General features: G+C 55.9%; 1 protein-coding gene across 2 annotated transcripts in view; it reads left to right on the plus strand.

The window, feature by feature from the left end:
* The first annotated feature begins 1914 nt into the window (after positions 1-1914).
* Positions 1915-16754, plus strand: part of ARHGEF10 (Rho guanine nucleotide exchange factor 10) — a 103943-nt gene continuing 89103 nt past the window's right edge. The window contains exon 1 of one of the 2 annotated variants that reach the window (XM_053900755.1): positions 1915-2013. The gene's annotated coding sequence lies outside the window, so the exon portion shown is untranslated. Of the gene's footprint in view, positions 2014-3553; positions 3706-16754 lie in introns of those variants that run through there. The other variant, XM_053900756.1, reaches the window with a different exon arrangement.

Genomic DNA, 16754 nt, shown 5'->3' on the forward strand with positions numbered 1-16754 from the left:
AGGTCTGAAATAGGATTTAAAAATAGCTCAGCCTATTCTACAAAATGAGCAAATGCTAATAATAAATATCGCTAGGGGCGCCTGGGTGGCTCAGTGGGTTAAGCTTCCGACTTCAGCTCAGGTCACGATCTCACAGTTCGTGGGTTCGAGCCCCACGTCAGGCTCTGTGCTGACAGCTCGGAGCCTGGAGCCTGCTTCGGATTCTGTGTCTCCCTCTCTCCCTGCCCTCTCCCGCTCACACCCTAGCCTGTCTCTCTCTCAAATATAAAGAAACATTAAAACAGTAAATATTGCTAAAATATTGCCTGACCTACTATTGTTTACTTCCTAATCACCACAGTCTCTGTGTATTAGGACCGTGATTTACATTAGTCAAAACTGTCAGCGAATGAACTTACACAGAGCAGCCAAGCTGTAGGGGCACTTAATGTTTCAATTAATTACGACAATTAGCTGCTTGGTTTTATTCTCTAAGCCAAGTGAGTGGGGCCAGAGATCTCTGAGACGTCTGGCAGCTGTAAAATCCCGACCTTAAATCGATTCTGGGGTTCAGAGATTTGGGCAGGAGAGGGGAGGAGCCCACGTCTTGGAAAAACAAGAACACCCGTGCTACCTGTGAGGCCCGTGTACCAGGGAACATCCTCCAGCCGTGAGTTCGGTTTCTTCGTAGTCTGGTTAAAGACACCTGGGTCCCCAGTCCCTCCCTTCAGTGGTCACGGTAACAATAGTGCGTTTCTTTGTAAATCATGAAACAGGCGCCGCTGGTTAACAAGTCCAACAGCACGGGGGCGACCTTCCCGTCCAGGCTGGACGCTTCCCTGCGGAACCCAGCGTGCGCCGGTTTTCCACCACAGATGGACTCAAAGTCTGCGAAGGCTGGAAAGCCTAGGACGCGCTCTGCATTGGGGGACGGAAGCAGAAGGCGCGCTTGTGTCTCTCAGAGCACTACTCCTTGCCTCTGAAAATTGGCTGGGAATCGTGTGAACTGCATTTCCTAAGGCCCAAGCCCTGGCGGGTCTGAGAGCAGCTGACCTCCTGAGGGGCCAGGACAGGCCTGCGGGCTGGACCAGTACTGGAAGGAAGAGGCGGTGCTCTGGGGGGTTGTCTGTGGCCCAGGGGCCCTGCCCAGGCACAGCCCAAGGGTCCTCAAGAAGGACAGGTGTCTGTATTGGGGGGGGGGGGGGGTCCTGCCCCCGCCCACGCGTGCACAGCCCAAGGGTCCTCCTGAAGGGCCAGGTGATTTGAGGGGTCCTGCCCACGACCCGACCCACTTGTGCACTATGGGTGCTTGGGGGAGGACAAGTGTCTGGGGGGGGGGTGGGAGTGGGCAGAAGGGGGATTCCTTCCCCCGCGTGCACAGCCCAAGAGTCCTCAGGAAGCGTCGGGTGTCGGGGGTGGGGGTGGGGGGGGTGGGTAGGGGGTAGGGGTCTTACCCACGACCCCGCCCACGCGTGCACAGTCTATGGGTGCTTGGGGAAAGGCCTGTATCTGGGGCAGGGTGGGAGTGGGGGGTGGTCCTGCCCCCACCCACGCGTGCACAGTCTAAGGGTCCTCGGGAAGGGCTGACGTTTGGAGGGGGCGTCCCCATGCCTCCCCCCCGCCCACGCGTGCACAGTCTAAGGGTCCTCCGGAAGGGCTGGCGTTTGGAGGGGGCGTCCCCATGCCCCCTGCCCACATGTGCACAGTCTAACCGTCCTCAGGAAGGGCCGGGAGTCTGGGGGACCGTGCCCCCGCTCCCCGCCCACGCGTGCGCAGCCTGGCGGGGCGTTGGGTCTAGGAGGGGCCGCGGGCGGCCACGTGGCCCCGCAGGAATGCGCGGGCGTGTGGGCGGAGCGTGGCCGAGGACGGGCAGGAGTAGAATCCAATGGGCTCCCGGCACCGTCGAAGCCGCCCAGTCAGACCGTGGGGGTGGAGCTGCCTCCCTGTGGGAGGGGCCAGGGCGCATCCCAGGGCGGCAGCAGCGGGGCAGGGTGAGGGGCGCTCGGAGGGCCGGCTGGCGGTGGTCCCGCCTGGGTGAGTGCAAGCTAGAGGGCCAGGGTACTTGGGGGGTGAGTTCGGGCCGGGACGTGAGGATCCCTGGGGGACGGTGCAGGCCCAGGGGCAGGGTCCGGGGGTCTGTGGGGCGGGGGGGGCAGGGATGACTGGCGGTCGCAAGGAGTCTGGGGTCCTGTGGGGAGAGGCGGGGGTTCCGGTGGGGAGGGCGCGGGCCCAGGAATGGGAGGCTGGGGTCCTTGAAGGGCGCCTCCAGCGAGTTAATCGCGGGTCTCGGACGAGTTTGCTTTTTCCTTTGAAAGTCTCTCTTCCGTCCAGTGCCCCCTAAACTCGCTAAATCCCACAGATCCGTGAACTCTGGGCTGCCCGCCCACCCGGAGTTTTACGGGAGGTGCAGACCCCTGGTGGTGGGGGCCTTGTTCCCCAGGAACAGTGCAGGTAACGGACAGCACGCAGCCCCCAGCTTCAGTGGGGTGCGCGCTGTGCCCTCTCCCCAGCACACAGTGCAAGTAATGGACCACGGGCAACACCCAGCTTCTGCGGGATGGTTCCTGGCACCCCGAGCACCACTGTGGAGCTAACCAGCCCATGAGCACCCCCTCTCCTCCGCCCCCCCCCGCCCCCCGCCCTGAACAACTTCGGGGTGTGCCCTTCCCCCTGGGCACAGACAGTGGACCTAAAGGACTGAACGCAGCCTCCCAACTTTAGTGGGGTGCCCCTGTGCCCTCAGCCCAGCACACAGTGCAGGTAACAGGCCCATGAGCAGCCACCCAACTTCAGACGAGTGTCCTGTCTCCTCTGAGCACAGACATCAAGGAGTGGTTCATATGCAACCCCCCCAACTTCAGAGGGGTGTCCCCTGCACCCTTGAGCACCCACAGTGCAGGTGATGCACCGTGAGCAGCACCCCACCCAGTGGGGTGTCCCCTGTCCCCTGGCACAGACAATACAGCTCATGTGTAAGGGGGTCCATGAGCAGCCCCCAGCTTCAGGGTGTCACCTGTCACTCCTGGGTACAGACAGTGCAGGTAACAGACCACGAGTGGCCGCCAAGTTGGGTGGAATTTCTCCTGTTACCCCGCGCACAGATGTGGAGGGAGCAAGCCCATGAGCAGCCCCCCAGCTTCGGCAGGGTGCCTGGGGTCCTCCCCCGCGGGATAGTGGTAATGGGCTGTCAGGATTGTGTGGGAGGGTCCTCCGGGCAGGGGCCTGGAGGCTGGAGTCAACCAGACCCCACTCAAGTCACGGGAGGAACTGAGGTGTTTATCTGGAACAGTAATTTCCCTTTTCCTGTAAAGACAAAGTCATTGGTCTGCTTCAGGATGAACGTAATTACATCTTGGAAGCAAGTATGTGTCCCCGTTCTCTCAGAGTATCACGGCTCCAGAGACTGAAGCAGGGGTGCAGGCCATACTCAGGAGGCACCGACTCACCCCCAGCTGGCGACACTTCGCCTCTGTGAGACCCTCAGTTTTGAGCATCAACATCTGGGCAAACGATGCATCCGTGTTCAGAGAAAGCAGCAGATGGGCGCAATGCAGTATTCATGTCAGTGACTCACTTTTGCTAGAGGTGAAACTTCTCATTAACTCCAAACCTCGCGGGCTGTTCTCTCCTCTCTGGTTGAGCCGCAAAGTGCAACCTAAGAAGCTGTCAGTGTGTGGTTTCGGTGCAGGCGTGCCTGAGTGCCCCGCCAGGTGGAACATTGCAGGGGTGAGGTTTTCACTGTTCACTTACTGTTCACTAAATCTATTTCGCATATCTGTTTCGTAGGAAGTAACTTTTATTAGAAAGGAAAGATAAGATTTGGTGTTTGTGTTTTGGAAATATAATTTGCTCCACAACTAACAGTGTTTATTTGATTGGCCCTAGCATATGACTGAGTGGCTAACGTCTACGGTTAGGGACGGGGGCCGTTTGTAGTCAGATACAGAATTTCCTGGTTCCTTGTCATTTGTCTAAGGTGCTGTGTCATAACTGATTAACCTTCCACCAGGGGTTACAATTAGGGAAGAGGGAAATTGAGAGTTATTTAAAATAGCTTTTTACCTTTAAAAATGTTTTTTTTTGTTTGTTTTTTTTAATGTCTATTCTTGAGAGAGAGAGAGAGAGAGAGCTGGGAAAGGGCAGAGAGAGAAGGAGACAGAATCGGAAGCAGGCTCCAGGCTCTGAGCTGTCAGCACAGAGCCCGACCCGGGGCTCGAACCCACGAACTGTGAGATCGTGACCTGAGCTAAAGTTGGACGCTTAAGCGACTGAGCCACCCAGGCGCCCCACTTTTTACCTTTTACCTTTCTACTTTTACTAAATTTATCATCTCAATATTTTGATCTGCTGTGTTTTCCTTGTAGTTTCTTTGCAGTGAAGGTAAGAGGAAAGTCTTTGGGAATTCTGGATAGAGGCAGGCCGGTTGCAGCAAGGGGCTTGATGGTCAGGAGCCCTGGGTCGAGTTCTGGAAGCGCTCACCTGACCCGGGGTGAGTCAGGTCATGCCACAGAGTTTCAAGTCTACTCACTTACAAAGTTGCAGGAACACAGTTTCTATGGAAAGGCTTTTTACACAGAAAATGGTCTGCAGAGTGAAATGAAAATGGGGGGATTTTGGCTGTATTGTTCCGTAAATAATAGTTTAAAAACCCGAGTTGTGGGATGTTGCTGTATTGCACAGGGTGTGGTAGAAAGGTCTCAGAGCGTGTTGGTGTTCAGCTGGTACGTTACTCCTAGTCTGCACGGGTAGAAGGGGAGTGGAGAGAAAGAAGACGGAAAGGGAGAGTAGGTGTGAAACTTCGATTAGGTGGGATCATAGCTTTCTCAACCAAGCCTCCTGCAAGTGTAATTTTGGAAGGACGGGAGATCCTGGAGCTGTGCGGTAGGCACGGGAGCTCCAGGTCTGGGTGAGTCTGACCCGGGGTCCCAGATGAGAGCTGAGTGCATCTGCGGGAGGCTGTGGCGGGGCCTCGCCTGTGACAGGGACGGCCCTGGCTGACGGCAGGTGACAGACCCGGGACCTTCTCCGCCCCCAGCCTCCCTGACACACACACCTCACGCTTCTCACTGCCTGTTCGTGAATCTTCAAAGCTCCGATCGTGAAAAGGAATGGTTGTCAGAACCACAGGTACTCTTTTTCCCCTGCTTTTCTTTGAGTCACTGAAGTGATCTGTACCTGCTGGTAGGAGGGGCTGTGTGTGTTTTTATTTCATATTTTCACGTGAAAAAGATTTTTTGAAATATTGAATCTTTTGTAGTGTTCATGTTTTTCTCTCCCATGAACCGCCTTCCAGTATCAGAAATTGGTTACAGTAAAACACAGCCTCAGCTAAAACTGTGTGGGGTGGCCTCTGTGACAGGGAGACACGGAGAAGGGGGGTACGTTGTGTAGGAGCCGGGGGGCGGTGGCGCATTGCACGTCCGGAGGGAATCGAGCGGCTCTTAGCTCTCCGCGGGGGCTCCGAGGGGTCTGCTTACCTGCTGGCCCATCCTAGACTCCGGAAGCTTGACCCAGTGACCGACCACTCACAAGTCCCAAACTGGAGAATTCATGAAGAAAGCAGAAGGAATGGGGGAGGGTGCCTGGGTATTCTGTACACGGACAACCTCGCGTAGCAAAGGATCTTCCAGTGTGAGGCGTGTCGGGGTCCCTGAGGATGTGGGCTTCGCTTTGTGGGCTGAGGGTGTGTCTTCATTCTTATCCGGGCCACGGCCACATGGTTTGGCCGTGGAGCTCCAGACCCTTTCGTGACAGTGCCGTGATCATCGTTACTATTTTAAGAAGGCAATGTAGACATTTCCTCTGAGATACAGATGTTATAAGGAAAGCCACGATGTCACATATATACGTGACCTCTGAACTTCTGGCTTCTCTCGTTAGTGTGGGTCATTAGGAGCTGCCCATGGGACGGGGCGCCTGGGTGCCTCAGTCTGTTAAGCCCCCAACTTCGGCTCAGGACGTGATTTCACGGTTCATGAGTTCGAGCCCCCAGTTAGGCTCTGTGCTGACAGCTCAGAGCCTGGAGCCTGCTTCGGATTCTGTGTCTCCCTCTTTCTCTGCCCCCTACGCACTCACTCTCTGTCTCTGTCTCAAAAATAAATAAAAACAAAAACATTAGGGTGCCTGGGTGGCTCAGTCGATTAAGCATCTGAGATCATCAGGTCATGATCTCAGGGTCATGGGTTCGAGCCCCACGTCGGGCTCTGTGCTGACAGCTCAGAGCCTGGAGCCTGCTTCGGATTCTGTGTCTCCCTCTCTCTCTCTCTGTCTCCCTCCCCCTCTTGTGCTCTGTCTGTCTCTCTCTCAAAAATAAATAAACGTTGGGGCGCCTGGGTGGCGCAGTCGGTTAAGCGTCCGACTTCAGCCAGGTCACGATCTCGCGGTCCGTGGGTTCGAGCCCCGCGTCAGGCTCTGGGCTGATGGCTCGGAGCCTGGAGCCTGTTTCCGATTCTGTGTCTCCGTCTCTCTCTGCCCCTCCCCCGTTCATGCTCTGTCTCTCTCTGTCCCAAAAATAAATAAAAAACGTTGAAAAAAAAAAATTTTGAAAAAAAAAATAAATAAACGTTGAAGTGAGAAGTGCTGCCCGTGTGAGAAAGGCCCGGGCATTACATCTTGACACAAGCGTGCTGGGCACACTGAGGGTTTCATTCTGTTATTCTCATTTCTCTGAGCGGAGAAGAGAGCAGCGACTTGCGCTTGGTTCCTGGCTTTAAGGACCGGGAGGCGAGTGCATTGGAAGAGGTGTTGATGCTGACGTGGTCCTCCGTGGCCAGCGGGCGAAGTTTGAAGCCAGGGCTTGGAAGGGCTGTGTCAGGAGGGCTGTCGTCCGAGTTTGCAGCACAGCCGTCGTTGTTGGCTGCTCTGCCTTTTTAACAGCGGCTGGGAAGTGACTTGAACCCCGAGGGCGTTTGCTGAGCCGCCTGGATGGGAGGCCTGCACGGGCCAGTGTAGACACAGCCCGGGGAGTCCCGGAGAGCAGGAGGATCGCGCTCCCGAGGCTGGCGCTGAGCTCCAGCGGAAAGAATCCCGCGTGTCTTTTCGTCACTTGTGCCAGCAGGTCTGGGCCTGCGGGCCGGGTGGACCGGGCGGCCGGGAGGCTGTGGGCCGTCACTGGCCTCGTCCCAAGGACAGGGACTGGGCTCCGCCCCCCACGGCCCTGTGCTGCAGCAGTGATAAGACCGCTCTGGAGCCCGGACTCGGCGGGGCGGGGGGCAGCGGCCCAGTCGCGGGGAGGGGGGGGGCGCGGGGCAGGGGCTTACTCGTGCCCCGCGTGCCACCTGCCTCCCGGGAGCTGCGGGAATGTCGTGGGCATGTTCGGGGAGTCTGGCGGCACAAGCGTTTCTGATGGGGCCACGCTGGGGCGTCCTGTCCACCACTACTGTGCTGCGGGGAGGGGGTCACTTGTCATTTGCAGCTGAGATCCCGTTCCCGCCGCCAGGTTCCCAGGACCGCAGGGGCCAGCGGCCTCCGTGAGGGCCTCGGTCCGGGCCTGATGTGTGAGAGTGAGGCAGAGCCCGGGTGGTCTGCTGTCCCTCCTGCGCACTGTGCGACTTACCAGGAGGGAGTGACAGGTGTCCCATTCTGCCCGGCCGCAGGGGTGTGCGGGAACCGGGCACAGGTGTTCGCGGCAGCGAGGAGATGGCCCTGTTAGGCAGGACCCAGCCAGAGGGAGATGTGCACCCCGGGACGGGTCCCTGCTCAGCGTTCGGGATGGAACAGGAAGTGCACGTGCTCACCTGTAACCGAGGCGGCTGTGGCTTCACACGCAGGTGTGTTCCTAGTAAGGCCCATTCTCCTGATGGTGCTCCGGGGCGCAGTTGGCCGGCCAGCCTGCTCTCTGGCTCTGCGCTGCGGAAGGGCCCCAGGCACCTTTTCCCCCCGGGCTTCGCACCAGGAATCAAATGGGTTCAACTACTAAGCTGACATGATAGGCCTGCTGAAATGGACCAGAGACTATGATAAATGCTCTGGAAGAGTAAAGGTGGAGGCAGGGCTGGGGGTGTGAAGGTGAGGAGAGGGTGATGCTGTTCACACGGGAGCAGGTAGGACCGCTAGGAGGGCGATACTTGAGTAAAGATCTAAAGAAGGTGAGTGATAAGGCAACGAGACCTTTCCAAGCAGAAGGAATCGCACGTGCAAAGGTCCTGAGGCAGGAGCGTACCAGGCATGTCCAGGAACAGCAAGACGGCCCGTGGCTGCGGAAGACAGAGGTAGGACTTGGCCTCAGGGAAGTGACAGAGGGTGACAGAAAGCCATGGCAGGGCTGTGACCACACGTGACCCCTGTTTAACTGGGCCATCCTGGCTGCAGTCTTGGAAACAGTTTACAGAGGGTTGAGGATGGGGAAGGGAGATCACTTGTGAGGCTTTTCCAGTAACTCAGGCAAGAGACAGGAGTCAGTGTGGGCCAGACAGGTGGCCTTGGAGGGAGTGGTTGGTCGTATTCCGGTAATGATTTCAAGACGGAAGTGCCCCGATTCCCAACGGGTTAGATGCTGGGAACAGGAGAAAGGGGGATCGGGGTAACTCCCAGCTGTTGAAGTTCTGTCCTGAGCGAGGGCAAGAAGGACATTTCTGGGGGTGGGAGTGCTCACAATTCGATATGCTGAGCAAGGTGCCTCCCGCTGGGGCCGGCGATGTCTCTGGGGGAACATTTTGCATACCCCCGTGGCAACTTTCAGATACGAGCGTCTCCTGCTTTCTGAAAGGTCACGCTAAGCCACTTGGCTTCTTGGAAAGACCCACGTTAGGACCTGGTTTCCCTCGCCCAAAGAGCCCGAGGAGGATTTCGCTTCTGTGAAAACAGTCGATCCGTGAAAATAGACGTGTGTCCTCCAGCCAGAGGGGCACAGCCCGGCTCTGTCCTAGGGACGCTCTGCGTGCAGCCGCCTGTCCCCATCTGTGCCTTCTCCATTTATTTCGGGCGTCTGTTAGCGGCATGTGTCCCTGTGGCCCAAGAAAAGCCTGAGAGAATAATTTTTGGGGTCTGTTCACGGTCACAGATTTTCCCATAGAAATGAATGATGATTCCTTCTATCTCTGCTCTGAGGGATTTCGTCGGAATGCTGTACTTTCGGACAGCGGGGGGCCCGCGTGCCATAGTGTGCTCTTAGCGCTAGTGTCCCTGCCTATGGAACGTTCCAGGACCGACTGATCTTGTCGGTGGGATCTTGGATCTCTCACACCCTCCCCTCACTTCTCCCACCCCCACCCCTGCGTCCGGCAACCACCAATCCGTTCTTTGTACTTATGAGCTCGTTTTCAGTCCACGTAAGACGAGGTCACTTGATACTTGTCTCTGTCCGTTTGTTTCAGCCAATGTGACGCGGCCAGCCGGTCCGTGTCGCTGCGGAGAGCAGAACCTCTGTCCCCACGGCAGGGTAGTAGTCCGCGTGGCGTGGTGTGTATCACACCGTAGTTTCTTCCCGTTCTTCCTTCCGTGGACACTTCGGTGGCTTACACGCGTCTTAGGATGACTGTCCAGAAGTGGGATTGCCGAACCGTGGGCGAGTTCTAGGGTTAATGTTTCGAGGAACCTGCGTGCCTTCTCCAGGGCCCCTTTCTCCACATCCTTGTCAGCGCTCCTTACCTTTTGTCTTTTTGATTTTAGCGGTTCTGACAGGCAGGAGGCGATCTCTCAATGTGCTTTTGATTTGCATTTCCCTGATGGTCCCTGATGGTGAGAGCACCTTCCCATGTGCCTTTGTGCCACCTGTATGTTTTCTTTGGAAAGATATCTTTTCAGATCCTCTGCCCGGTTTTTAAAAAATGTATATTTATTTATTTTTAAGAAAGAAGGTACAAGTGGGGGAGGGGCAGAGAGAGAGGGAGACACAGAATCCGAAGCAGGTTCCAGGCTCTGAGCTGTCGGCACAGAGCCCGACGCGGGGCTCAAACCCACGAACCAGGAGATATGACCTGAGCTGAAATTGTATGCTCAACCAACTGAACCACCCAGGCGCCCCTCTCCCTCACTTTTTTTAAATGTTTATTTATTTTTGAGAGAGACAGAGAGACAGAGAGACAGAGACTGAATGGGGGAGGGGCAGAGAGAGAGGGAGACACAGAATCTGAAGCAGGTTCCAGGCTCCGAGCTGTCAGCACAGAGTCCGATGTGGGGCTCGAACCGACGAACCGTGAGATCCTGACCCGAGCCGAAGTCGGACACTTAACTGACCGAGCCACCCGGGCGCCCATTTTCTTGATTTTTCTGGTAACTTGTTACTTTGTGTAGAAGTACAGCCGATTCGTGCGTACTTTGATTTTGTGTCCTTCAGCTTTGCTGAATTTGTTTCTAACAGTCTTTTGGTGCGGTCTCTGGGGTTTTCTATGGACAGCGTCATGCTGTCTGCGGAGAGTATCAGTTTTGCCTCTGCCTTCCCAGTGTGGATGCCTCTTGTCTCTTTTCTTGCCTCATTGCTGAGCCTGGGACTTGCAGCACCGTGATGAAGAAAGGTGGTGATCCCTGTCTTGTTCCTGATCTTAGAGGAGACGCTTTCTGCTTTCCTCACTGAGTGTGATGTCGGCTGTGTGCTTGTCACATGGGGCCTTTATTAGGTCGAAGTACGTTGTCTCTATACCCACTTGTTGAGGTTTTTTGTTTTCTTTTTTAAGTCATACACAGATGTCGGATTTTGTCAAACGGTTTTTCCGCACTGATGGTGATAACCCTGTGATCTTTGTCCTCCTTTTTGTTGGTAGGTGGTTCTCGTTGACTTGTCGATGTTGAGCCTGGCATTCCTGGGGTGAACTGCACTTGGTCACGGCGTTTGATCCTTTCAATGCGGCGTCCATTATGGTTCACCACTATGTCACTGAGGATTTTTACGTCTTTGTTCATCGGGACTGTAATTTTCCTTAATTATATTGTCTTTGTCTTGTTTTAGCATCAGGGTAATGCTGGCCTCCTAAAATGCAGTTGGAAGTGTTTCCCATTCCTCTGTTTTTCTTGAAGAGTATGGGGAAGGATTGGTATTAATTCTAACTTTAATGTTTGGTAGGTCTCGTCCGTGAAGCTGTCTGGCCCTGGATATTTGTTTGTTGGGAGGTTTTTGGTGATTGATTCTATCTCCTTACTAGCAACGGGTCTGTTCAGATTTTCTATTTCCTCCTGATTCAGTCTTTGTAAGTTGTTTGTAGGAATTTTCCATTCCTTGTAGGTTGTACAGTTTGTTGGCTTAAAATTGTTCGTACTAAGTTTCTTATGATCCTTTGTATTTCTTTGGTATCTGATGAAATGGCTCGTCTGCTGCGTGTGGTTTTATTTGAGTCCTCTCTGGTTTTTTTCCCCAGTAGGTCTGGTGAGAGGTTTGTCAGTTGTATCTTTTCAGAAACTCGTAGTTTCATTGATTTTTTTCTGTTGCTTTTTGTCCGATTTATTTCCATTCTGATCTTTGTTATTTTCTTCCTTGAGATGTAGAGTGGAGTGGTTCCTTTGAGATTTTTCTTGTTTCTTTTTTATTTTTTATGTACAGAGAGACAGCATATATGAGTGGGAGAGGGGCGGAAAGAGAGGGAGAGTGGGATTGAGCCCCTCATCAGGCTCCACACTGAGCGGACAGCCTGGTTGTGATACTCTCTCTGTCCCCCTCCCTCCTTCCCCATCTGCCCCTCTCCCCCACTCGTGTGTGTGCTCCCTCTCTCTCTCAAATTAAGAAAAAAAAAATGAAAAAAAGAGAGTCTTACTCGAGCTTCATGCCCAGCATGGAGCCCGACAGGGGACTCAATCTCACAACCTGATCTGAAATCAAGAGTTTCATGCTTAACTGACAGAACCACCCAGGCACCCCATTCTTGTTTCTTTGTTTTCTTTTTTTTTTAATGTTTATTTATTTTTGAGAGAGAGAGAGAGAGAGAGAGAAAGAGAGAAGGAGGGGAGTGGCAGAGAGAGAGAGGGAGACACAGAATCCGAAGCAGGCTCCAGGCTCCAAGCTGTCACAGAGTCTGATGCAGGGCTCGAACTCAAGAACCGTGAGATCATGACCTGAGCCGAGGTCGGACGCCCAACCGACCAAGCTCCCAGGAGCCCTCTTGTTTCTTAACATAGACATTTATGGCTACAGATTTCTGTCTCAGAGTAGCTTTGCTGCATTCCATAGATTTTGGAGTGTTGTGTTTCCGTTTTCGTTTGTCTCAAATGAAACAAGGTATTTTTTTTTTTTTTTTCCTTTGGGTTTCTTGTTTGACTCACTGGTTGTTCACTAGGATGTCGTTCAGTCTCCACATATTTGTGTTTTTCCCCATTTTCCGGTGATTGGTTTCTAGTTTCATTCCAGTGTGATCACAAGAGACGTTTGATATGGTTTCAGTCTTGTTAAGTTTGTCGAGATTTGATTTGTCACCTAACACGCGATCTGTCCTGGAGAATGTGCTGTATGCACTTGAGAAGAGCGTGTATTCTGCTTCGGAAACGAATGCTCTGCATGTGAAGTCCGTCTTGTCTGATGTGCCGTGTGAGGCTGGGGTTTCCTGTTTGATTTTGTCTGGCCACCTGTCACACGTACTTTAAGACTTGGTGGGGTTGAAGGAGAAATGCCCACCACTTTGGGGGCGCCTTGTTGGCTCAGTGGTTAGGTGTCCGACTTCGGTTCAGATCATGATCTCGCGGTTCATGAGTTCGAGCCCCGCGTCGGGCTCTGTGCTGACAGCTCAGAGCCTGGAGCCTGCTTCACATTCTGTGTCTCCCTCTCTCTCTGCCCCTTCCCTGCTCATTCTGTGTCTCTCTCTGTCTCAAAAATAAACATAAAAAAAAAATTAAAAAAAAAATAAACATTAAAAAAATTAAAAAAAAAAAAAGAAGAAGAAATGGCCACGACTTTGGAGGGCTGCAGGCTAAGGAGTCTTCAGTTGCCTAATTAGCATCGTCTCATGGTCATGAACCTCTGCTCCTGCCCCGTGGTCTTGGAGATACCCTCCATCCACCTGGCCCTCCTCCCCGGTGCCCTGTGGACCCCGATACCTGAGTAACCTTCTAAAAAGGCCTCTCTGGCCACATCAGTTCCCTGCTCAAACACATCTGTGGATCCCCTCGGAGCCAAGCACGAGGCCCTGCCCTGGATGGGGGGGGTCCCCCTGCAGGTGGGGGGGCCTCCCTCCCCTCGTGCTGCCCTCCTCTGTCTTCCTCCGGGAAGCACTCTCTTCGCAGCCCTGCCTCAGCCGTGCTGGCAGAGTCCTAGCCTGCTCTCCTGCCTCCCTGCCCAGGACTGCAGTGTGGGCACAGTGATTGCGCCCTCTGGACACCCTCTCCTTCCTCTTCCCAGGGTCCACGGTGTGGCTCCGCTGGTGTTGGGTGTGTGGGCACCCCAGTACCCTGGGGGCCGTGTCCCGGGGGACGGAGCAGGTTCACGGACTCCCCTCCCCACGTGTGTGAGGAAGGAGGCTTGCTGTGCCCTGGGGGGGATGGCTCTTATCCTGGGTCTGACCGATGTGATAACACTTCTCTGTGGGAGCATTCGATTACGCTTCCCGTAAGTAGCTCCCTTCCTGGGCGGCCCCCACCCCTTGGAGGCCCTGCACCCTGGGCACGGAGGTTGTCCTGCTGGGGGTGCAGCGCTCAGACTCTGGCCCGGGTCCCAGGTGACCCCCGTTCTGAGGCTGCCTGTCCTGGTCTCTGAGGATGATTCTTACAGTTGGAGTTCACTTTATGTATGAGACTTCTGGGCACGTGGGTCTTAGTGGAGGGGCTTGTGGTTTTACTCTGGGTCACGTTGTGAGCTGACCTTTTTCTGGGATGCTCTGCCCTGTCCTTGGGTCGGGCACAGTGTGGTGTGGGAAAGAACAGGGAGGCCTGGAGAGGCTGCGGAGGGCACCCGGCCCCAGAATTAATCAGAGAGAGCGGCGCCCCCGCTGGTGGGCTGATGGGGCACAGGGTGTGGGCTCCGGGAGGAGGGCTGGTGGGAGCACAGGGTGTGGGCTCTGGGAGCAGAGGCAGCTCTAGAGACCGTTCACTTCCATGAGCAACTTTCTGCTATTTTGTTTTCCGAGCTTGATATTTAAAGAAAGCATTTCTCAAAGACTTGGGCTGATAAAGACAGATCTCACTTACTCCTCGGTAAGTCTTGATCATGTGAAGCAGTTGTGATTTTGTGCAGGTGAAGTTGAGGTTTAGAGAAAAGTCTGGATTGCTCTGACTCAGATGACCCGAGTCTGTGCATTCAGTGCAGACGGGCCTTCCAGAGCTTTCCGGGGGACGTGCAGTTGGATGGTGAGTCTCCTCTTGGTAAATTGACCATCAGAGGACAGGAGGACACAGCCATGTCACTGACATGGTCAGAGCCCGTGTGGACCCCACCCCCGGGGCAGGGGGTTCCCCTCGACCTGGGCCTCCAGCTGCCCACAGTGTGACCCACCAGGAGCTCCTGTGTCCCTTCCCCTCCTCTTCCTCCCTCTTCACAAAACCCCTTTCTGGAGTTTGTTCCTTACTAGTAGGTCCTAAATAAGGAAGTATTTCTCTACAAACGTGCACTTACGGCCTGGGCATCAGCCAAGGTTACGTGTGTTCCTTGTTCTGAGCCAGCGTTCAGCAGCCTGCGCCCTTCCAGAGGGAGCGTGCCTGGACAGGCTCCTGGATGTGTCCCACCCCGAGCCACACGCACTCCCTGCGGGGTGGGGTTGGACAAGGCTCCTTCCCTCCCCTTTCTCTCTCTAGGGGAGGGGGATGGTGTTTCCTCCTGGACTCCAGATTGGGGGCCTGGGCTGGGCTCAGAGAACAACAAACCAGAAGGTTGACATGCACATGAATTCATCTCAGCCATGGCAGAGGCCTTGGGTGGGGGGAGGCAGGGGTGCAGAAGTCCTTGGGTGGGGGAAGCAGGCAGGGGTGCAGAGATCCTGGGAGGGGGAAGGAGGCAGGGGTGCAGAGATCCTGGGAGGAGGAAGGAGGCAGGGGTGCAGAGATCCTGGGAGGGGGAAAGAGGCGGGGTACAGAGTTTCTGGGTGGGTGGAAGGAGGCAGGGGTGCAGAGGTCCTGGGTGGGTGGAAGGAGGCAGGGCTGCAGAGGTCCAGGGAGGGGGAAGGATGCAGGGGTGCAGAGGTCCTGGGTGGGTGGAAGGAGGCAAGGGTGCAGAGGTCCTGGGTGGGTGGAAGGAGGCAGGGCTGCAGAGGTCCTGGGTGGGTGGAAGGAGGCAGGGCTGCAGAGCTCCAGGAAGGGGGAAGGAGCAGGGGGGCAGAGGTCCTGGGAGGGGGAAGGAGGCAGGGATATAGAGACCTTGGGAGGGGGGAAGGAGGCAGGGGTGCACAGGTCCTGGGAGGGGGAAGGAGGCAGGGGTGCAGCGGTGCTGGGTGGGTGGAAGGAGGCAGGGGTGCAGAGGTCCTAGGAGGAGGGAAGGAGGCAGGGGTGCAGAGGTCCTGGGTGGGTGGAAGGAGGCAGGGTTGCAGAGGTTCTGGGTGGGTGGAAGGAGGCAGGGGTGCAGAGGTCCTAGGAGGAGGGAAGGAGGCAGGGGTGCAGAGGTCCTGGGAGGGGGAAGGAGGCAGGGGTGCAGAGGTCCTGGGAGGGGGAAGGAGGCAGGGGTGCAGAGGTCCTAGGAGGAGGGAAGGAGGCAGGGGTGCAGAGGTCTTGGGTGGGGGAAGCAGGCAGGGCTGCAGAGGTCCTGGGAAGGGGAAGGAGGCAGGGGTGCAGAGGTCCTGGGAGGGGGAAGGAGGCAGGGGTGCAGAGGTCCTGGGAGGCGAACAAACTGGTGAGCTGCAGGGGTCAGGGGGAAGGGCAGGAGGGCCTGGAGGGCAGGCAGAGGGGCAGCGCGGGTGTGGGCTGTGCTCCATTCATGGACACTTTCAGTCAAAGTGCAGTCCTGGCTGGGCTGTCTGCCCTGCTTCTCCAGCCTCTGGTCCCCATCCTGTCCTTCGTTCCCTCCCAGGACGCCCCGGATTCTGTGTCCTAGGGCCCCCAAGTGGGCTGCTCCTATTAGGATTTCCTTGTGGTGATGCTTCGTTGTGCTGAGGCTGGGCATTGTCCTTTTCCACAGGTGAGATGTGTCCTCTCCTTGTGGCTGGGAGCTGAGGCCACGCAGGAGGGGCACAGCCGTGGGAGGGAGGGCAGAGAGAGGGATCAGAGTTTGCAGGGGGAGTGCCGGGAGAGGCTGCATGGAGGTGGCCTGCGTGGAGATGGCTGGCGTGAGCTCAGGACGGCAGATGGGATGCAGGGTCCCAGCCTCTGGCTAGGGCAGCTCGCCCTCTGGGGAGACCTCACATCCCTTCCCTGGAGCAGGGGCGAGTGGGAAAGAGTGGCTGGTGCCTCAGGTTCTCTGATAGCCGTTGATCCCGGTACATTTGCTTCTCTTTTACTTGTTTTTGGGCCAGTGGGTGCGGGAAGGAAGAGATCTCAGGGCTGGCGACGGTGTGACCCGGGCACATTTCTTATGGTAAGAAATGCGCAGACACCCGCCCCCCGCGTAGCCTTGGCGAGATGATGCCTCGCTCTCGCCCCGGCGGTAAAATCCAGGCGATCACGGGACGGAAGTGCCAGGTGGACAGCGATGTTCCCTGCAGGTGTCAGAGAAGACCCTCTTTCCTCCCCACCCCTCCCCTTTTTTGTGAGCATTACCTCTACTTAAAAGTCTGGAAACGTGAGGACGGGGGGCTGACGTGTTTGGTCTGCTGTGGAATCTGGTTAAATGTAGACCCTGCCATTCCAGCAGGACGTGCTCGCTGAGCTCTCGGGTGCTCTCCCTTCTCCCCTCGTGGTCTCTGTTGAGGGACAGCCTACGGACGTGACGCCGACCCACAGGCTCCTGGTTCCAGTACCAAACTGAGCGCACCTGCTGTGAGCCCCCGGGATTTCCT

This window comes from Panthera pardus, unplaced genomic scaffold (genome assembly GCF_024362965.1).
Source record: "Panthera pardus isolate Hobbes unplaced genomic scaffold, ASM2436296v1 HiC_scaffold_13, whole genome shotgun sequence".
NCBI lineage: Eukaryota > Metazoa > Chordata > Mammalia > Carnivora > Felidae > Panthera > Panthera pardus.